This window comes from Mesoplodon densirostris, chromosome 1 (assembly GCF_025265405.1).
Source record: "Mesoplodon densirostris isolate mMesDen1 chromosome 1, mMesDen1 primary haplotype, whole genome shotgun sequence".
In the NCBI taxonomy this organism is placed as follows: Eukaryota; Metazoa; Chordata; class Mammalia; order Artiodactyla; family Ziphiidae; genus Mesoplodon; species Mesoplodon densirostris.
Window position 1 is genome coordinate 101,443,493 of NC_082661.1, and position 23,916 is coordinate 101,467,408.

A 23,916-nucleotide genomic window follows, 5' to 3' on the forward strand; every position below is an offset into this window, starting at 1 on the left:
CTTCTTGGAAGAAATGTCTAGCCAGTTCTTTGCCCATTTTTTAACTGGATTATTTTTTCCATTGAGTTGTTTGAGTTCTTTATAGATATTTGGATATTAACCCTATCAGATACATGATTTGCAGATATATTTTCCCCATTCCACATGTTGTCTTTTTATTTTGTTGATTGTTTTTTGTTCTGCAGAAGCTTTTTAACTGATATAATCCCACTTTATTTTTTATTTTGTTGCTGTGCTTTAGGTATCATTGTTGTATTTATAGATTAAATGATCTATAAATTTTATTACATATTTTCTTTAAAATGTTCAAAATGATCTTAAGGTTATAAATATTTTACCAAGTTTCTGTAACATCATTTAATAAATCATGTTTTCTTTGATAACTTTAATTTTTTAACTTTATAAGTATAAAATAGAGTCTCAAAATTCTTTAATTTGCAATCCTTTATCATGGAGAATAAACATTTTTTATTTAAATTTGTCTAATTAGCTCAATTGTTAGTTTTTTCCCACTTAACTGTTGAAGTATTATAGTTTTATAACTTTCCTATAAATTATAGTAACAAAATTGATATATGAACACCTATTAACCCATTGATAGAAGTGTTTTCCTCTTCTATTGTGCTTTTTGAGTTTTATTATATTCACTCTAAGTTTTGTTTTTATACATTACAATCTGCCAATATTTTCCATCATAAATTTTCTGCTGTTTCAAGGTTGAGAATTTTTGTTGATTCTATTATTTGTCCCATTAAATTATATTTTATATTTCTCCTCTTATTCATGAGATTTAGTTAGGAGTAGGATATAAGACAGTACTTGTCAATGCAGAGATCAAAACTATATGCTATCAGACACATGTGGTTTGTTTATACAGATTAAAGCAGTCTCTGGTCTTGAGATCTTGGGAAGTATGTTTTTACAAGTGCCTGAGTTGACACTGAAGAACACTTGAGAACAACTGGCATAAGATGGATAGAACTCAACATTTGCCCCTAAATCACTGACTGTATTAAAATACAATTCTTTATTAAATAACATCCTACACTAACTTATATTAAAATTGTGTATAATCATCAGATATCAGGCTTTATATTTAATGGATTGCGTTCCGAGTTCTGTATTCTGCTAATTTATTTCTCTGTTTGCCTCTACAAAAGAGAAATTTTTAAATGTTTGATTTGAAAGAGTTTAATTTTAAACTTAGTTTCTGAAAGGAAAAGAGTCCAGCTGTCCCATATTTTCTTCCAAATGTCCTACAACATTGTCTTTTTATTTCCATTATGTTTTGTAAACATTCTGTCAAGTTGTAAAAATGTCTTCTTAAAAATTGTCATCTTGGTGTTCTTTAAACTTATATGTTTAACTCAGGAAATAGATATATATATTTTAATATTTAGTGTTTATATCCAAGAATATGATGTATGTCTATTTATTTTCAGATCTTTTGATAATTAAGTCTTTGCCCTTTTTAAAAAACCTGACCATCTTTAGTTTATATTTATGGCTTATTATGTATTATATATTATATATTATTTTTGATATAGTACATGGAATCTCTGTTTTTATTATATCTTATTTAGAGGTATTTTCATGATGTTCAGCAGTTGATCCCTTCTTTGGAATTTTATATGTAGTTCAGATTTCATACTATATGACAAGGCAGAGAAAAATAAAAATTTAGTGGTAAGAAAGAAGTTTATGTAAGTTCCTGGGTCATCCCCCACCCCCTCTTCCATATCTTTCCCACAATATCTCAATAGCCTATCCAACGATGATCATCGTATTTCCATAGAAATTAAGTTTTAACATATATTCAATCATGCAAGCTTTCCTTTCAGTCCCTCATTGCTCCTCCACTACACTAATTTAGTAAAGGGTTGTTTCAGTTGCCCATTGCAATTTTCAATCAGTACACTACTTTGGTAAATGATAGAGTATAGGATAAATTCAGTATATATGATGCTTCTTAGCCCATTGTTATACTGCATCTTTAATAAAAGCAGATGCGTTGGTCAGGTGATATATAAGCAGGGAATCCAACGTGAAATTATATTTTTGACTCGACCTATGGCTGTTGAATCTAGGAGGACGTCTGTCTATATGGGTGGTGAATATCTAAGTAGTTAATTGGTATGATAGGGGTGTTTTGAGGCTAATCTGTTTTGATGGGTGTTTGTTTTAGGTGAGGCGGGGAGAGTGGAATGCTATGTCTATTGTACATATGTACACATATAATATTGTTATGTCCTATTACCGCTGACTGAATTGCACACCATGGATTGTTGCTGCTGGTAAATAACTTTCAGTTGAAGTCCAGCTACAACTTGCTTGACTGTGTTAAGACCTTTTAAGGTCATAGCTGAGTCCAAACATCCCCCCTAAAAATTAAAAAGTACCAAATGCTTGAAATCACAGTTATGTGGGAACATGGGCTGATTAGTCCATCGAGATGTCTTATTTAAGGGGAAAGAGTGGGCGATTTTAGGTGAGATGGCCCTGAAGTAAGAACCAGATGTCTGATATAGTTCATCAGTAGAATCCCCTACAAGTTTTGGGCCCGGAGTGAGAAGAGGGACACCTGCCAAGCAGGTTGATGGTTTCACGCAGCCTGGTGATTAAGCTCGTGACCTAATGGACAGGATGTGCATGTTGACTGGAATTGATTTGACTTAATGTGCTATGTACGATTAATAATCTGTATGTACTATGTAATACTAATAATAAGATGTACATGCTTATAAGCATGGGGTAGATAATGTAATGCATGATTATACATATAATGTAATATGTACGTATGAGGTATATGTACTTATTAATGTGGTAGTACAAGTATGTATGATGTACATAATAGTTTGTGATAAAATGGACTGTTTGATACTAACACAGTTCTTAATAATTTTGTAAATGTCTTATAATATATTTTCAGGGAATAGTTTAAGTAGAATTTCAGTTTTGGGCACTGGCGGTGAAGCTTAGGGCTTCTTCCTTGAGTCTTACAGAGGTGTGTTTTTCTCCTCTTCTGGTTTACAAGACCAGGGTAATGTGATATACTACAAAGACTCTTCATTTCAGGAAATTATTTTCAATGATGCTAGTTACTGGCATTAGCACTAGAATTAAAAGAAAGTATAAAATAGATGCGAGTTGTCTGATAATGATGAGGGTGTGTTCTACAGGTTGCCCTCCAATCCATGTTAGTGTTAGTAGGTCTGCCACTAGCACTCAAAATAAAAACTGGCTAAGAGGTCAGAATATTATGCTTCTCTGTTTGAATGTGTGGAGTATTGGGATAAATGCTAGAATTAGTATTCAGAGTAATAGGGCTAAGACTCCTAGTTTGTTAGGGATTGTTCGTAGAATTGTGTATGTGAATAGAAAGTACCACTCTGGTTTAATGTGTGGTGGCGTGTTGAGTGGACTTGCTGGGATATAGTTGTCAGGGTCTCCTAGCAAGTTGGGTGAAAATAGGACTAGTATTAGTGAGGCTAGGATTAGTAGTAGGGCACCCAGGATGTCTTTGATTGTGGAATAGGGGTGAAATGGAATTTTGTCTGTGTCAGATGGGATTCCTGTGGGGTTGCTGGATCCTGTTTCGTGGAGAACTAGTAGGTGGGCAGTTGCAAGTGCTATAATGATGAAGGGGAGAATAAAATGAAAAGCAAAGAATGGTGTGAGTGTTCCTTTGTTTATGGAAAAGCCGCCTCAGATCCATTCGACAAGAGTGGTTCTGATGTATGGGATTGCTGAGAGCAGGTTTGTAATAACTGTTGCCCCTCGGAATGATATTTGCCCTCATGGTAGTACATAGCCTATGAATGCAGTAGCTATGACTGTAAGCAGTAGAATAATTCCAATGTTTCATATTTCTTGAAAAGTATAGGACCCATAATATAGGCCATGCCCTGTGTGAATGTAAAGGCGGATAAAGAATATGGAAGCTCCATTTGCATGCATGTATCGAATGACTCACCCGTAGTTAATGTCTTGACAGATGTGTGCTACTGATGAGAAGGTGGTTGTTGTATCTGGTGTGTAGTGTACTGCTAGTATTAGACCTGTTAGGATTTGTAGGATCAGGCAAATGCCTAGTAGAGAGCCAGAGTTCCATCATGATGAGATGTTTGATGGGGTTGGGAGGTCAATAAATGTATTGTTGATGATTTTTGTTAGTGGGTGAGTTTTTCGGATGTTGGTCATTGATATTCTTACAGTTGAATGACAACGATGATTTTTCATGTCATTGATCATGGTTGGGACCCGTGTGAGAATCATGATGACATATATTGTATTTATTTTAAGTGTTATTTTTATGATCAGTTCTGTGGGGTGTTCTTCAAAACCTTCACCTATTTATGGGGACTTTGGGTTGATTGTGAGTGGTGGTGTTGGGTGTGGGATCGTGTTGAGCTTTGGTGGTTCATTTTTAGGTTTGATAGTGGTTTCGATTTTTTTAGGAGGGATATTAGCTGTGTTTGATTATATGATGGCTATGGCAACTGAGCCATACACTGAGGTTTGGGTTTCTAATAAGACTGTTTTGGGGGCATTTCTTTCAGGATTGATAATAGAGTTTTTGATGGTATTTTATATTTTAAAGGATGAGGAGGTGGAAATTGTGTTTAAGTTCAGTGGGTTGGGAGATTGAGTTATTTATGATACTGGTGACTCTGGCTGTTTTGGTGAGGAGGCTATAGGGATTGCAGCATTATATAGTTATGGTAGTTGGTTGGTGATTGTTACTAGCTAGTCTCAGTTTATTGGTGTTGTGGTTATTATGGAGGTTACTCGTGGTAATTAAATAAAAGCATGCTAAGGGTGAGAGTAATGAGGAATGAGAGGAAGTATAGTTTGATAAGGTCTTTTTGGCTTGAGATTAGCATGGATCATTTTAGTTGAATAAGGGATGTGGTTTTTGGTAGAATGTTTTCTAGTTAGATTAAGTCTAAAAGGGAGGATGCTGATTTTTGGTTTATTAATAGGCTTAGGTAAGGAGGTAGACAGTGCATGATGGTGGGGAAATATCCTAAGAGACTAGAGAATTTAAGGGAATTTGAGGGGTAGATGAATTTTAAGTTTTGTGTGTTAAGGTTAATTTTGAGTGTTAGTAGGAAGCATAGGGTGGTTACTGCAAGGGCAGTTAGTTCTAGATGTAAGGGTATGGTTATTAGGGGGACTGTGGTTGGGGGGATGTTGTTGGAGATAATGAATCCAGCAGACACTTCCAATTAGTAGGTGTTTGATGGAGTTAATTAAGAGGGGGTTGTTTTCATTGATTGGGGTTTGGGGAGAGAAGTGGGGTTGGCCTAATAGAGAGAAGAAGATGATGTGGGTGCTATAGGCAGCTGTGAGGGAGGTGGCAATTAAGAGTTATTAACAGGGCTCAGGCGTTGGTATAAGACGTGTCGGCGGCTTCAATGATCAAGTCTTTAGAATAGAAACCGGTGAGGAAAGGCATTCCTGTCAATGCCAGACACCCGATAATAAGGGTTGTTGTGGTGAAGGGTAAAGCCTTGAATAGCCTTCCTGTTTTTCGAGTATCTTGTTCGTTGTTCAAGCTGTGGACAATGGATCCAGAGCATATGAATAGCATGGCTTTAAAAAAAAGCATGTGTGCAGATGTGCAAGGATGCTGTTGTTGATGGTGATCGTTACCATTATTTGGCCTAATTGGCCTGAAGTGGAGAAAGTGATCATTTTTTTAATATCGTTTTGGGTGAGAGCGCATGTAGCTGTGACTAGGGCGTTGAGGGCTCCTAAGCATAGTGCTGTTGTTTGAATAAGTTTGTTGTTTTCTGTTAAGGGGTAAAATCGGATAAGTAGACTCCTGCCACAACTATTGTGCTTGAGTGGAGCGGGGCTGATACAGGGGTGGGGCCCTCCATTGCTGAGGGGTGCCAGGGGTGAAGTCCAAATTGGGCTGATTTTCCGGCTGCGGCTAGTACAAGTCCTATAAAGGGGAGTTCTGAGGGACTTCGGTCGAGTATAAAAATTTGTTGCAGGTCTCATGTGTTTGAGTTAAACAGGAATCATGCTATTGATATAATGAGCCTGATATCTCCAATGGGGTTATGTAAGATTGCTTGAAGAGCAGCTCTGTTTGCATCTGCCCCTCCATACCATCACCCAATGAGTAGGAAGGATATCATTCCAACCCCCTCCCATCCAATGAAAATTTGGAAGAGGTTATTGGCAGTAACAAGGATTAGCATGGTGATGAGGAAAAGAAGTAGGTACTTAAAGAACTGATTAATGTAAGGGTCTAAGTGTAGGTACCATCTTGAGAACTCCATAATGGACCACGTAACAGATAATGCTACTGGTACGAATATTATTGAGAAGTAATCTATTTTGAAGCTAAGTGTTGATTTAAGGGTTTGAATAGTGACTCAATGTCAGTTTGAAATGATTATTTCTTGGCCTGTGTGGAGGAATATTATTGTTGGAACTAGGCTGGTAATAAAAGCACGTGAGACAGTATTTTTTACATATGATGGATATTTATCACTTTTGTAGAAATTTGTGTTATTATAATTGGGATGATTAGTATCAGTAGTGTGACCAGGGCAAAACAGGGAAATAGGTTTATTACTTTTATTTGGAGTTGCACCAATTTTTTGGATCCTGAGAACAATGGATAATGACTATCCTTTAAAAGCTTGAAAAAGCCATATTGTTAGGCATGGGGGCATGAATTAGCAATTCTTGCAATACTTTCTCAGTAAATAAGAAGTCTCAGTCTTCTGTTACTAGATTGGCAATCTAGTGGGGTTTTTTAAACTATATTTACAATACAGGGGGCCCAGGATGATTTTGGGGTTTAGTGACAGGAATAGGAGGGGTAGAATGTGGAGGGCTATAAGGGCCTTTTCTCGTGTGAAGGAGGGTGTAATATTATTAATATGGTGTGTGTATTTACCGCATTGTGTCATAATGAACATGTATATAGAATATAGGGCTGTAATTACAGTGTTAGTTCCTATTAAGATAATGGTGAGATTTGATCATGAGAAGGTTGTTATAGCTACAAATAGTTCCCCGATTAGATTGATAGTTGGGGGTAGGGCTAAGTTTGTCAGGCTTGCCAGTAGTCACCAAGTGGCTAGTAGTGGGCGGAGGGTTTGTAGGCCTCTGGCTAAAATTATAGTTCAGCTATGGACTCACTCGTAGTTTGAGTTTGCTAGGCAGAATAATATAGATGATGGGAGGCCACGGGCGATTATTAGAGTGGTGGCTCCTATGTGACTTCAAGGAGTCTGGATGAGGATAGCTGCAATAACAAGTGCTACGTGGCTGGCAGAAGAGTATGAGATAAGTGATTTTAGGTCTGTTTGGCATAGACAGATTGAACTGGTTATGATTATCCCTCCTAAGGAGAGCGTAAGAAAAGGGTATGCTATGAATTCTGTCAGGCAGTACCTATGGTAGTGTGTAAAACACTGGCTTCAGTTACTGGGTGTGCAAATACAAATCTGGAATAAATATATACCCCTGGCAATATACTGGTGATACCTGCTAGTATCGCCTGGAGCCATGGGCAACAGTACAGCTCTGGGCCAACTGTTAACTTCTGTGTTGTGGAACGAATATTTGTTTCCCCCCACCAAATGAATATCTTGAAACCCTAACCCCCAAAGTGATGGTATTAGGAGGTGGGCCCTTGGGAAGTAGTAAGGTTTGGATGAGGTCATAAAGATGGAAATCCCATGATGGGATTAGTCCCCTTATAAGAAAGGGAAGAGACACCAGAGCCTCTGCTTTTTGCCTTGCTAGAATCTAGGAAGAGGGCAGTTGTCTGTAGCCAAGACTGTAATCTACCAGCACCTTGATCTAGGACTTCCCAGACTCCAGAACTGTGGAGAATAGATGTCTGTTGTTTAAGCGCCCCAGTCTGTAGTATTTCATTATAGCAGCCACACTAAGACATTCTTAGTGGGTGACCCATGGCTGTCCTTCTTCTGTCTCTTACGTTTCTGTTGAAAAACAGAACAATCGTTACCACATTTCAGGCTTTTAAGTGCCTTAAATTAGTGGGATGCTTTTCTATCCACCAATTGTTTCAATGATTAAATGCATCCACACCACTCATCTCATGTACAGGAGAGACTTCTTTGAAAGAATGAATACAGGCATCCACTCACGAGTTCCAGTATACTTCTGAAGTTGGAAAAAGCTTCTTTTCAGATTATCAGCATGCCCCCTTTGATTTTTCCTTTTTTTTTTTTCTGCGGTACGCGGGCCTCTCACTGTTGTGGCCTCTCCCGTTGTGGAGCACAGGCTCCGGACGCGCAGGCTCAGTAGTTGTGGCTCACGGGCCCAGCCGCTCTGCGGCATGTGGGATCTTCCCGGACCGGGGCACGAACCCCTGTCCCCTGCATCGGCAGGCGGACTCTCAACCACTGTGCCACCAGGGAAGCCCCCGATTTTTCCTTTTTAAACCCACAAAAATTTTTATAACATAGCGCCCCAAAGTGAAATTTAATTTTCCAGTTATCTAAATCTCATCTTAAACTGTACTGTTAATCCACTGTCTATCACCTGTATTGCTAAAAATATATATACCAGGTAATTATTGTTGTTATCTAATTCTTCTGGATGCCATATAATTATTGTTATTATCTAATTCTTCTGCCCATTAAGCATATTTACCTCTTCCTTCTTTGGTCAAAGTACAGCCCTTAAACAGGGGCAATATAGCTGTTTTCCAAATTAACTGTTGCTACTCCACTCTTGAGCTACCATCTTTAGATTATGTGCTGGTTTGGCATCCTCAGATACTGATCATAGGAAAGGAACTATTTAGCTTTGGGGTTAGTTAACTCCTCAGGGGTATCTAATGTAGGACTCAAAGTCATGCCAGTTACCTGTTTATAAATGCAATATCTATTCCCAAGTGTAACCCCTGTAACAATGTCCTAAATATACCATATCCATTTGACAAGGTAACCCTTCTTTGTATTTCCTTTTCTATTGAAATGTTATTGTGACATAAACCATGACATTATGGGTATGATCTCAAATAATTTTCTCTTCTTCTGGTAATAGAAGTAGTTTCAAGGAAAGCCAAAACATAATCCACTAATTGTCTTTCAAAGGGTATATATGATAAGAATACATAATTAATTTTCTAGTCCAAAATCTTAGCAGTCAGCATGATGTTGAGTTACTGACACTTTTAATATCATTCAAACATTTAGGTCCTAAGAAGGGTGATCAGCTTTCCTGATTTGTCTGGACTGTATAAGTTTAGCACTGAATGCCAGTGCTAAAACCCACCCTAAGCTATAAAAGGTTTCAGTAGTCACTGTAGGAGGCTGAGGAAAAGTATAAAACCCATATGATGGGCCAAATATAGGGACTGAAAGAAACACTGTTTTGGGTGTCAAATGGGTATGGTATAGATTATATAACTTCCATAATCACAGTCACTGATTTTACCTAACTGCTAATATTGGTAACCATGATTTACAACTCACAATAATAAATAATCCATTGTTGAATCATTCGAAATGATGTGATTTAAGTGTGATATGATCACTTGTGGAGTAATTGTTGTGCCTTTTATTGCAATACTGCTAGTTTTATTTATAATATTGTGAATGTTGTGACAGTGTTTTCTGAGAGTTCAGATAATGAATATGTGGATGATTACAATACCAATGCCAGCAAGACTCAGATATCACTGACAAAGAAGGCTAACAACTGGGTTATTTTATTGGCAATGTAAGGACACATACAATGGCATTAGGACCAAAACAGAGCATACTGTATGATGTGCAAAAAAAAATTCAAAATTGGGCAGAGTGGAGAAGGAGGTATAAAATCACATAAAGGAGAATGAATCTCACAAGTCTTGGATGATATGGGCAAGTTCTTCTAAAGCAATGGAAACGTTTATTGTTTCCCCAAATGCTCAGTCCAAAATAGTGAGCACTGAATTAGCTTGGACATACCACATGAGTGAACATGCGTTATCATAGTGCTCTTTTCATTGCTTCCTTAAACAGGATAGAGTTGTATTTCCTGAGTCAAAGATTGTAACTATAATGTCCTATGGGCAAGCAAAAGAAGAAATTTTGATAACAGATGTGTTGGTGTCTTATAGTATTATACTTGGATGACTAGTGTCCCTGAAAATTCATATCTTTCCAAAACCTCAAAATATGAACCTCTTCAGAAGTAGCCTTTGCCGATGTAATCAGGTTCATTTAATCAAGTTAAAATTGGGTGTATTGGATTAGAGCAGGCCCTGAATCAAATGACTGGTGTCCTTATAAGAATGCCATGTGAGGACAGGCAGAGATTAGAATGATGCGTCTATAAATCAAGGAAAACTAGGGATTGTCGACAAACAGCAGAAGTTAGGAAGAGGCAAGGAAGGATTATTTCCTAGAGCCTGCCAAGGCAGCATGGTGCTGTCAGTGCCTTGGTTTTGAACTTCTAACCTCCAGAACAGTGAGAGAATAAATTTCTGTACTGTTAAGCCACTCAGTTTACTGTTATTTGTTATGGTAGCCATAGGAAACTAATACAGTACAGAGCTCATTCTGTCAGATCTCACCAACTATCATGCTTTCTAGGATATATAAAGTGATGTGTTGAATAAGCATCCAAAAATGTTCTCTCTAACTCTTAGATACTTTCACTTCAAAAAAAATGTAGTTTCAAATGAAATTCTTGTTTCTGTGAAGATTTTAGTGAAACCACAGAAAGCATATATCAAAATATTGCTAATATCTTTTCAAAATACAAACTAGACTTTGTTTACCTCTCTCCATATTTGGCAGACAGTGAAAACATAAATTTTGGCAAGTTCCATTCCATTTATAAATTTCATATCAGGGACAGTGAAAACATCTTAGCTGCTTAATGTCTTATACATGTAAAAAATACTGCTAAATAGGGGTGTGGTTTTCTCACCTGTGATATTGAGGCTTTTGTAATGTAAGTCATGGATAAATGTGGTATGTTTAGTAATGTTCCCCAAAGATACCCCGGTCCTAATCTCTGGAATCTGTGACTGTTACCCTATATGGCAAAGGAATTTTGTAGTTGTGATTATTAATCTTGTGATGGTGAGATTATTCTGGATTAGCCAATTAGGCTCATTAAATGTAATCACAAGTGTCCTCCTAGATGTGTTTCTACAAGAAGGCTTTCATTGTTGTGCGCCATAAAAAAGTGCTAAAATGTTGGCCTGCTGCATGGAAATGTTGTTCTAGAAATATCTGTAAAGTGTAGGAAAAATAATTTCCTTCTCTAATTTGGAAATGCAGTGAGGATGAGAATAGAGATTACAAGGCAAGATTATAATAAAATAGAAAGTTGCATGCTGTTTCTCTAAAATGTCTGAGAATTTTTGAGTCCATAAGTCTAGAAAAGAATGAACTAACAGCATCTAAATTGACCAATATTACATGTAGTCTGTGACAAAAATTCAAACTGTGGAAAACAATCAATTTTTTTGGAATAACATTGTTTCAGAATATTTTTTAATCACCAGAAAAGAGACAAGTTAAGTGGGACTTTTCAATTTCTTTACTAAAACTAATTTACCTAGAATGCAAATTAAATTTCACAAGATCAACTTTGTCTGTGCTTTAAAATAATTTTCCCTGAGAAAGAAAGGTTTAACTTTTTAGATAATATCCAATGTGCTTACGAATATTTTTAAAATGCTAGAATTTCAGACTTAGTCTATATAATGAGTTTATAGGTACAAACGGCCTAATTGGCAAACAGCTGATGATCTACCAAAATAAGTCCATGGATACAAAGTGGGCATTTTTGGAGTACTGAACACTAATTTCTTAATCTAAAAATCTGCTCTTGCTAGTAAATTGAATCCCTAAATATTTCATGTTCAAGTGTGTTTTTGAGATTATTTAGCTTGATGTTATCACATTAGATTGACATCAGGACTTGGCGGACTGTGAGCTTCATAAGGGCAGAGCTGCAAGTCAGTCAGTCAATTTTACATTTGACTATACTCAGTTTACCACTACTATAAGTTTCTTTAAAAAAAAAAAAATGGAGGGGCTTCCCTGGTGGCACAGTGGTTGAGAGTCTGCCTGCCGATGCAGGGGACACGGGTTCGTGTCCCAGTCCAGGAAGATCCCACATGCCGCGGAGCGGCTGGGCCCGTGAACCATGGCCACTGAGCCTGCGCTCCGCAACGGGAGAGGCCACAACAGTGAGAGGCCCGCGTACTGAAAAAAAAAAAAAAAGAAAGAAAATGGAATAGACATTTACCTGCTAAATGTCCTTCACACCTATACACTATTATTATAAACAGTGTTATTTGCTACCAAAAAAAAAAAAAAAGGATGCAGGCAATTCAGAGAAATATTATTTGAAAAATAAACTGAGTAAAATTATCTAGTATAATATAGGGGAGAAAGAAACTTATAGTGGCTGACAGACTCTAAGATGGCTGCTATGTTGCCCACCTCCCACTAATTCTCACCCCTTGATTGTGGATGGGACTTGTGACTTGTTTTTATTTTTTATTGACTTGCTTTTTTTAAGAGCAGTTAAAGGTTCACAGAAAAATTGAAGGGAAGGTACCGAGATTTCCCCTCTACCCACCACCCCTACACATGCACAGCCTTCCCTATTATCCACATCCTCCACCACAGTTGTATATTTGTTACAATTGATGAACCTTCATTGACACATCATTATCACCCAAAGCCTGTAGTTTACATTACGGTTCACTCTTGGTGTTGTACATTCCATGGGTTTGGACACCTCTATAATGACATGTCTCCGTCATTATGATATCATACAGGGTATTTTCACTGTCCTAAATTAAAAGCCTCTGTGCTCCACCTCTTCATCCCTCCCCTCTACCCCCAGTTGCTAGCAACCAGTGATCTCTTGATTGTCTCTATAGTTTTGCCTTTTCTAAAATGTCAGAGTTGGAATCATACAGTATGTAGCCTTTTCGGATTGGCTTCTTTCACTGAGTAATACACACTTAAATTTCCTGTATACCTTTTCATGGCTTAATAGCTCACTTCTTTTTAGTGCTGAATAATATTCCATTGTCTTTTTATACTACAGTTTACTAATCCAGTCACCTACTGAAGGAAATCTTGTTGGCTTCCAAGTTTTGACAATTATGAATAAAGCTGCTATAAACATCCATGTGCAGATTTTTGTGTGGACAAGAGTTTTGGACTCCTTTGGGTAAATAGCAAGGGTTGCAATTGCTGGATCTTGTGGTAAGATTAGGTGTTTAGTTTTGTAGGAAATGGCCAAACTCTTCCAAAGTGGCTGCGTCATTTTCCATTTCTACCAGCAATGAAGGAGAGTTCCTGTATTTCCACATTCTCACCAGCGTTTGGGACTGTCATTCTGCCAGATATTGGCCATTCTAATAGATGTATAGTAGTATCTCATTATTGTTTTAATTTGCATTTCTTTGATATGATTTGGAGCATCTTTTCATATGATTATTTTCCATCTGTGTATCTTCTTTGTTGAGGTGTCTGTTAAGGTCTTTGGCCCATTTTTGTTAGGATTATTTGATTTCTTATCACTGAGTTTTGAGTTCTTTGTGTATTTTCAATAAATGTCCTTTATCAGATATATATTTTTTGCAAACATTTTCTCTCAGTCTGTACCTCATCTTCTATTCCTTTGACAGGTCTTTCACAGAGCAGAAGTTTTTAACTTTAATGAGGTCTAACTTATCCTTTTTTATTTCATGAATTGTGCCTTTGGCATTTTATCTAAAAAGTCATTACCATGCCAAAGGTCATTTAGGTTTTCTTCTCTGTTATCTTACGTAGTTTCATAGTTTTGCATCTTAGATTTAGGTCTGTGATCCATTTTGACTTAAGTTTTGTGAAGGGTGTAAGGTCTGTATGCAGATTTACTTACGTGTTTATTCTTACATGTGAATATCTAGTTATTCCAGCACTATTTGTTGAAGAATCTATCTTTTTTCTAATGTGTTGCCTTTGTTCCTTTGTCAAAGATCAGTTGACCATATCTATGTAGGCCAATTTCTGGACTCTCTGTTCTGTTCCATCAATCTCTTTGTTTACTCTTTTGCCAGTACCACATTGTCTTGACTATCATAGATCTTGAGTAAGTCTTGAACTTGGGTAGCATCAGTCCTCCAACTATGTTCTTCTCCTTCAGTACTGTGTTGGCTCGTATGGGTCTTTTACCTCTCCATATAAGCTTTAAAATCAGTTTGTCAATTTCCACAAAATAACTAGCTGGTATTTTGTTGCGGATTACATTGATCTGTAGATCAAATTGGGAAGAACTGACAACACTTGAGTCTTCCTATTCATGAAAATGGAATTTGTCCCCATTTATTCAGTTTTTCTTTTTGTTCATCAGAGTTTTGTAGTTTTGCTCATATAGATCTTGATTTATACCTAAGAATTCAATTTTGGGGGTTGCATTGTATTTTAAATTTCCAGCCCCACTTGTTCCTTGCTAATAAATAGGAAAGTCATTGGCTTTTTTATAGTAATCTTGTATGCTGCCACCTTGCTAGAATTGCTCATTAGTTCCAGGAAGTTTTTTGTTGAATTTATTTTGGATTTTCTACATAGGCGATCACGTCATACGCAATCAAAGACAGTTTCATTTCTTCCTTCCCAATCTAACTTATATTTCCTTTTATTGACTTATTATATTAACAAGGACTTCTAGTATGATGTTTAAAAGTAGTGGTATGTGGGGACATCCTTGAATTGTACCTGATCTTAGTAGGTGAGTTTCAGGTTTCCCACCAGTAAGTACATTATTAGCTGTAGATTTTTTAATATATATTTTCTATGAAGTTGAGATAATTTCCTTATATTCTTAGGTTACTGAAAGTTTTTATCATGAATGAGTGTTGGATTTTGTTTCCTGCATCTATTGATATGATCATGTGATTTTGCTTTTTTTTAGCCTATTTATGTGATGGATTTTATTAACTGATTTTCAAATCTTGAACCTGCCTTCCACAGCTGGGTTAAATCTTACTTGATCATGGTGGAGAATTCTTTTTATACATTATTGGATTCGATTTGCTAATTGAATATTCTAAGGATTTTCCCATTTGTGATGAGCAGTGTACCTCATCCGGAATAATCAGCTACACACTGAAATTCATATGATTAACCAGAATTTGTAACTCAGTCTTAGCTAGACCTACCAATTGAGAATCAACATTATATCATCAACATTATGTGTGTGTGTGTGTGTGTGTGTGTGTGTGATTGTCTGTACTTCCAATTTAATCAAGTATACATCTCATCTCTAGGCTCTGGCAATAAGCCTGAGAATTTAAATATCCCTATGTAAACATACAATATTATAAACCCTAAAAGTATATTTGAGTTTGTCTCATGTGATTGTGCATTGGGTCTGGCTCCCCCCAACTCCAATTTTCTTAAAAAATTTGAAGTAGTTATTGAAAAGAAAGTGTTAGCCAAATTGAACACAGAATACTGATCTGCCTTAGCTTCTTACACAGTTTGAATAAACCACACATTGGGAAGAACTGATGCTATTGAAGGCAAACACTCCATGTAATCTTCTGTAGTCTGAAGTTAATCAGGGGACTTCCCTGGTGGTGCAGTGGTTAAGAATCCGCCTGCCAATGCAGGGGACACAGGTTCGAGCCCTGGTCTGGGAAGATCCCACATGCCATGGAGCAACTAAGCCCTTTCACCACAACTACTGAGCCTGCGCTCTAGAGCCCGCGAGCAACAACTACTGAGCCTGTGTGCCACAATTACAGAAGGCCGTGTGCCTAGAGCCCATGCTCCACAACAAGAGAAGTCACCACAATGAGAAGCATGTGCACTGCAACAAAGAGTAGCCCCCACTCGCCACAACTAGAGAAAGCCCGTGTGCGGCAATGAAGACCCAATGCAGACAAAAATAAATAAGTGAAAATAAATAAGTTAATTTTTTTTAAAGTTAAAGAAAATAAATAAAGTTAACCAGGATCCATCACCTTTTCTCCAGTAGCCATACTGGACTATTAAAAAAATTTTTGGGGGGTACTGATAGACTCTCATCTAATATATCCTTAATTAAAGCTGAAATTTACTGATACTCTCCAGGGTATCTGATATTGCTTTAAATTAACCATTTGAGTGTGTTGAGGTAATTGTAAAAGTTCTTATTTGGCATACACATTAAAATAGTACGAACAGATTTGAAAACAGTTCAACAGCAGATTTGAATGATATCCCTTTTCCAATGGTTTGGAAAAGGACATAGTCTCCCATTCAAACATCTCTCCCATTACAATAATATACTCTGCTGGGTAAGACAGCAATCAGAGATAATATTTGTTCTTAAATTCTTAAAGTCTTACACATACTTTGGAGTCTATTATAGTTGCATCACTATACCCTCTTAACATAATTCTATTGCCCTTTAGGTTTTGATTAGTGGGTTTAGTTATGACAGTGCTTTCTTCACCAGTGTCCAGAAATCCCAGTAAAATTTCTTCACAATACCTAGTCCATTTTATTAAGGCAAATGGACTTTGGTCCTCTGCTGGGGTTGTACTAAGAGATCCTAGCCATCCACTCAAATTATAACATCTCCTTTGCTTCACACCTTTTAACTGGCACTGTTTGGAAGGGACTGTAGGTTCCTTTGTGTTATTATCACTTTTTAAAATTAATCAAGGCTATAGCGAATTGAGTAAGTTCATTGTGGTCTTTGTGCAGTATTAGGGGTTGAGAGTAGCCAAACCACCTATTTTTTATGGCGATCCATTAATTTTTTAATAGCTACTCCATCTATCTCCTCTTTTTTAATGTAATTTTTAATTATCTGAACACTTCTACCTAGTTTAATTGTCCCAAGGATATTTCATCCATTTAATTTGTATTGTTTAGTTGCTCCTTAAATTGTAACTATTTTCCCATTATTCAACCCCATCCTGTGGAAGCTCAGCAAGGGTGTATTCCACAACATCTGTCACATCTCTCTGCCTTATGTGACTTTATTCTGACAATAGAGTCACATAAGGAGTCCAAGCAATTGGAAACTCTTTTGTCACAGCATCTAACATCACTTGGGTCAAAGGAATAGAATTAAGGAATACTTCAGTATCATCATAAAATTAATCCCTATGTGTTTGCTTCTTCCACATTTCAGCAGCCTCAGAAACAGTATTCCATTTAATAGCTTAGGATGGATTTGGACAATTTCTTTCTTAGGCTATATCTCTACTTTATCTCACTCAACAGGTTGGGAGTTTGTCTGGCTATATTTCCTGCAGAAGTTGAGATTAATGAAGATCCTGGGTAAGACCAAATATGCCTTTTCATTTGGTAATATGTAATACAAGGGAAATAGTTCCTTGATCACCAATGATCTATTTCAATAATGTCTTAAAAGTAATGTACTAATAGTGTTACACAAAGTGACTTGACTATTTGAATCAATATTCCCATCTTTTAGGTGTCTCTTAATTCCTGTCTCCTATAATCTATATATTCCTTTCAGTGATTTATTATTGGATGATGGCCACATGTTATTTAAAAAAATATGCCTACCTCTCTTTGGTGTCATGTGTGTCCTCTGAACACACAGATTCATGGGCCACAATTTGAGGGCCTTGGCAACCTTGAGATCTTTATCAGTTACTTTTATTTTCTCCAAAGCAACCAAAGTACCATATTAAGGGGCTGACTTCCTCCTTCTTTGAATTTTTAAAGATCCGTTTAGCTATTCCCCTCTGTTGTGGATCTACCACCTCTGATTCCCACTGATAAATGTTCCTTCCTTTCAGTTGTCACAGTGATTGAGTGAGGACCTCAAAGCAGAGGTTGTCAGGAAGCCATCCTGCCTTGGCAAATTCTCCATTCTGCCATTCCTCGTCCTTCTTTTTCCTAAACCAAGCCTTAGCAATTACTTACATTATAGAGTCAAGTGTATTACAAATAACCTGCTTACAGTGCCAGCTGTAGCAATTAATCAGATAATTGAAAGAACATCCATAGGGTAAACTCATTTATGGTGTTAATAAAGAAAACGTCCAAGCACAGCCTTTAGGGATTTTTCTCAGTTATACAGAATATGCTTCATTTTCAAACTATGTGATAAGTCTTGATTTCAGGGGAGTCAAAGCACAAGTTGACTCTGGGGTTTCCCATATTCCGCTGGTAAAGTACCTAAAACCAGGCTGTGTAAACCAGTTAAAGAAGGTCTAAACCATTAATTAATACATTTTTGGTAAACAATAGAGACAAGAGTATAGAGTTGTCTCCAGGGAAATTGTGAACTTTAAACAGGACATTAAAAGGACTAGCTAGCACAATTTTTGTTTTTATCTTGGCCAAGGGTTAGAACCAGATTTTCAAGTATTATCAAACTTAAGCATGGAGCTACCCCAGACCAGATTGAAGGCAAATCTATTTTTATATACCTTTTCCTAACTTGCAAAGATGTTTTATTTATCATAAAATAATGTTAAATTTTGTCAAATGCTTTTTTCTGCATATATTGAAATAATTAGTTTTCCTCCTTTATTTAGTGGCATGGGGACTCAAATCGATTTTTAAAAATTTTTATTAATAGACCTTATTTCTTAAGCAGTAATGAGTTTACAGAAAAGTGAACAGAAAGTACAGAGAGTTCCTATGTGCTCCATCTCTTGCCACCCAGTTTCCCACAGTAGCATACATCTTGCACTGCTATGCTACATTTGTTACAAGTGATGATCCAACATTGATACATCATAATTAAAATCCATGGTTTAAATTAGGGTTTATTCTTTGTGTTGCATAGTTTTATGGGTTTTGTCAAATGCATAATATCACGTATTCACCATTATGGTATCATACCGAATAGTTTCACTGCCTTAGTAATCTCCTAAACTTGACCTATTCATTCAACTTGACCTCTACTCCAACACCCACCCCAAACCATGGGAAGCTGTTCTTTTTACTGTTTACATTTTACAGAATGCCATATAGCTGGAATCATACAATATGAAGCCTTTTCAGACTGGATTCTTCCACTTAGCAATATGCATTAAAGGTCCCTCCGTGTCTTTTCGTGGCTTGAAAACTCACCTGTTTTTATCATGGAATAATAGTGCATTCTGTGGACATGCCACAGTTTGCTTATCCATTCACCTATTGAAGGACACCTTGGATACTTGGTTGCTTCTAAGCTTTGGTATTGTGAGTAAAACTGCTATAAACATTTGTATGCAGGACATAAGTTTCTTGGTTTGTTTTGGACATAAGTTTGCAACTTATTTGGGTAAACATCTAGGAGTACAATTGATGGATCATATGGTAAGATTATGTTTGTTTGTAAGAAACTACCAAACTGTCTTCCAAAGTGACTGTACCATTTTGCATTCCCATCAGCAGCATATGAGAGTTCCTGTTGCTCCACACCCTCTCCAGCACTGTGTTGTCAGTGTTCTGGATTTCGACCATCCCAATAGTGTAATAGTATCTCATTGTTGTTTTAATTTGCATGTTCCTGATGACCTATGATGTGCAGCATCTTTTCACGTGCTTATTTTCCATCTGTATATCTTCTTTGTTGAGCTATCTGTTAGTCTTTGGCCCATTTATTAATCAGATTGTTTACTTATTGTTGATTTTTAAGAGTTCTTTGTATCTTCTGAATATAAGATTGATTGATTTTTATGTTAAACAAACTTGCATTTCTGGGATAAACTCCACTGGGTCAAAATATATTATTCTTTTTATATATTGTTGGATTTGATTTGGTAATATTTTATTAAGGAATTCACATTGACATTCATGAAATTATTAGTATGAAGTTCATTTTTTGTGATGTCTTTTCCTGGTTTTGTGACCAGAGGAATCTTAGCAAAATGAAATATGTTGCGAAGTACTTCCTACTCATCTATTTCTGGAATGTATTCATCTTGGTTTAGTCTTTGTTCTTAAATATCTGATAAAATTCAACAATGAAGCAATTTAATATTGGAGTTTTCTTCGTGGGAAGATTTCAATTATGATTTCAATTTCTTTAATAGATACAGGAGAATTAAGATTTTTCTATTTCTTTTATCAGTTTTGGTAATTTATGTCTTTCAGGAATTTATCTTCTTCATTTAAGCTGTCAATAGTATTGGTGTAAAGTTGTTCTAATATTCTCTTACACTTTTAATTTCTGTAGGATCTTTAGTGGGGCCCACTGTTTCATTCTTGGCACTGATAGTTTTGTTCTCACTCCTTTTTTCTTAATCATTCAGTCTAGGAGACTGTCAATCTTGTTGATGTTTTCTAACAAATGGCTTTGGACTTTAAAATTTTTTCTCTGTTCATCTGTTTTATATTTTACTCATTTCTAATCTTGTCTTTATTTTCTATCACTCTACTTATTTGAGTTCATTTTCTGACTTCTTAAGGTGGGAGATTAGATAATTAATTTTAGTCTCTTTTCTTCTTTTTCAATAGAAACATTTAAAGTTATACATTTCTCTTTAAGTGCTTTAAATTTTCATGTTTTTTATGATCACCTACTTCAAAGTATTTTCTAATTTTCATAATTATTTTTTCTTTTTACCTGTGAGATATTTAAGTGTGATTTGTCAGACTTCCAAATATTTGGGGTCTTTTCTGGATGTTATATTTATATTGCTTTTTAATTTAATTCTATCAGAGTCAGAAAAGTTTCCTTGGGAGAGTCATTTGATTTTGAAATCTACTGAGACTTATTTTATGGTGCAGCATATTGAATGTGTTATATCTACTCTGAAAAAAATGCACATTCTGCAGTTATTGGATGTAGTGTTCTTTAAATGTCAATTTGACTAAAGTAGGTAATGTTGTCAATCAGATGTTCTATATCCTTACTCATTATTTTTATTAAGCTTCTCTATCAATAACTGACAGAAATGTATTAAGGTCTCCAACCATTATTGTGGCTTTGTTGATTTCTCCCATAAGAACTGTCAATTTTTGCTTCATATATTTTAAAGCTCTGTTATTAGGTGATATACATTCATAATTCAGAAAAGTATATTTAATGTGGTATGAATTTTGGAAACAATGGTCAAAACATTCTGCACATATTTATCAATTTACCTGTTATCTATCTACCTATATAAATATACATACACACATACTTACATGGAGAAAATGTGTATGGAAGAATGCACAAAATATTTGAAAAAGGACAAGAAGAAGGAAGATGGCAAGTAAAACATGCAATTTAGGAGAATTTTTTAATTGAAATTTTACCATACTTACATTGTAATAATGATAGAATATGCTATAATACTAGTTTAGAATTCAAATTATTTTAAATATTTTAAAATTATTTCAGTTAATAAATATATATATCCTTACTCTCATATAAATATTCAGACACCTGCACATGCAGTATGTACACACACGCACACGCACACTGTAATAAGAAGGCAAGATTGAATGTCATTTATTTATTTACCTGAAGAGATGTGGTTTCAAATTAGGAAGGATTAGTGTCTGCATTTTGGTTTGTTTCTATTGTTGCATATTTTAATTACTGTTAATGGTAAGATAATACAACTATTCTTAAAAATTAAATAATCATAAAAACTCATTTAGAAATATTTACTGGGTACCAGGCAATCTTCTGAATGATTTGTATTGTCTTACGAAAATAATTTTCGGAATAAAGAAATGCAATTAGGATAATTGTGTAACTTTTCCCTGTCTTGTATATTTTACCATGCCAAAAGAATAGAAGAAATAGTTGTATTTTTCTCAAATATAAATTTTCTTCTTTATTGTAAAACTGAATCAATGTCATAGTCATAAGAAACAATATTGATCTCTCCAAACTAGCTAAAATTGCCATTCTGAACAGCAAATAAATATGGCTTATGTTTTCCTAAGAGACTTGGTACTTTCCCTTAACTAAATAAGTAGCTCATAATTTGAAGATGGCATTTTATTGGGGGGGGGAAGTAGTATAAAGTCTCTTGCTATATATAGTTTTGCTTGGTAATTTTTTTTTTTATTTTAAAGAAGATGTTGGGGGTAGGAGTTTATTAATTAATTTATTTATTTTTGCTGCGTTGGGTCTTCGTTTCTGTGCGAGGGCTTTCTCTAGTTGCAGCAAGCAGGGCCACTCTTCATCACAGTGCGCGGGCCTCTAACTATCGTGGCCTCTCTCGTTGCGGAGCACAGGCTCCAGATGCGCAGGCTGAGTAGTTGTGGCTCATGGGCCTAGTTGCTCTGCGGCATGTGGGATCCTCCCAGACCAGGGCTCGAACCCGTGTCCCCTGCATTAGCAGGCAGATTCTCAACCACTGCACCCCCACCAAGGAAGCCCTTGCTTGGTAATTTTGAGTTTATTCTAATATGTGTGTACATGAATTTATTATTTATATTAAAATTCCAAATCCCCTCAAAGGAGCAAAAGCTAGAAAAAAATGTTTCTATGTCAAAATATACATGAAACAATTTAAATATTATTCATACCACTGCACTGGATTCATTTCATATTGGAAATCATCTTGATTCTTTAAAAATAAACTGAAAAATTTGATTAAATGGATTTTGAGTTAATGTCAATGCTCAAAGCAAAATGACCATATCTGAAGGACAGTATCACAACTACTGCAAATAGTAAAAATGTATAAATTTGGTATCCATTATTTTTGTAGAATACTAATGTAAACTAGCACATAATCTTTACTTTGATTAGTGCAAACATGTTAATATTTGGATTCATTTACGAATTCAACTCAGTAGAATTAAATAAATATATGTTGAACATCTACAATGTACAAAAACTAGGCTAAATGCTACAAAATATAGAGATGAGCAATTATAGTAAATATTAAATATAATGATAAGCACAGTCAATCGCATTAGATACTCAAACTGCTGTAGATACTTGGAGGAAGGGAAAAATCACATGAAGTTTGATGGGTCCAGAAATTCTGCAGTGTTAAAGAAATGATGGAGGGAGAAAGGAAACGAGGGGATGAGGATAAAGAAGAAAGCAGAAAGATTCTTACTCTGCCAGGATATTTCTTTCTTTATTAATATTCAGAAAAAAACTGAATTGTTGGTACTTTACACTTCATTTGAGAGATGAAGCTTGAAGAATTGAAATAACCTCCTTTCCACGATTCCATTGGTTGAGATGTTTGGAAACTTACAGGGGATCCCACACATATTCCTCTTCTAAAGTCCAGGACAATTTACAATCTATCTAGTTTTCTGTGTTATCCTGTTTCTTCTGAAACAAACCCCAAATAGTCAAGCTATTTCTGAGACTGTCTAGGGAGTGGAACAATTACCTATCAGTAAATACCCTTATTTCCATTGGACACAGATACACAGCCTCTTCTATCACTGTGCACCTTTTTTTGAAAGAGTTTTACAGATATCCCTTTGAGCCACTTTGAAAGGATAAAAAGATACAAATCAGAACAGGGTATTTTAAAGTTGGTATTTCTGACCCTTTTTTACACCCTTTCAGAAGATAGCTGTGGTAGGCAGCCTCTAAGATGGGGGGCAGTGATTCCCACCCTTTGATATTCATGCCCTTGTGTAATCCTCTTCCCTTCATGTGGGCTGAATTTACCAACTCCTTTCTTAGAGAACCAGCAAAAGTGAGGATGTGTCACTTCTGGGATCAGGTAATGAGAATATAACTTCAGTTACTTGAGGAAAACCAGATGCCACATCATGAAGCATCCCTTCATGATGCATTATCCCTTAAGGCAGCATGAGGAGGCCCACAGGGCAAGGGACTGAGGCCTGCCAACACCCATATCAGTGTGCTTGTAAATTGGATCTCTCCCCGCAGTAAGCCTTCAGATGAGACTGCAGCCTCAGCTAAGAGCTAGACTGAAACCTCAAGAGAGACCAAATTCAGAGGCACCCATATCAGTTGTGACCAGATCCAGACCCACAGAATCTGTGGCTAATAAATATGTTATTTTTA

General features: G+C 36.1%; 2 pseudogenes; both read right to left on the bottom strand.

The window, feature by feature from the left end:
* Nucleotides 1-3,066: 3,066 nt before the first annotated feature.
* On the bottom strand, nucleotides 3,067-4,200 carry LOC132494802 (cytochrome b-like; annotated as a pseudogene).
* Nucleotides 4,201-4,784: 584 nt separating this feature from the next.
* The window catches only part of LOC132488405 (NADH-ubiquinone oxidoreductase chain 5-like), a 39,967-nt pseudogene continuing 20,835 nt past the window's right edge, over nucleotides 4,785-23,916 (bottom strand).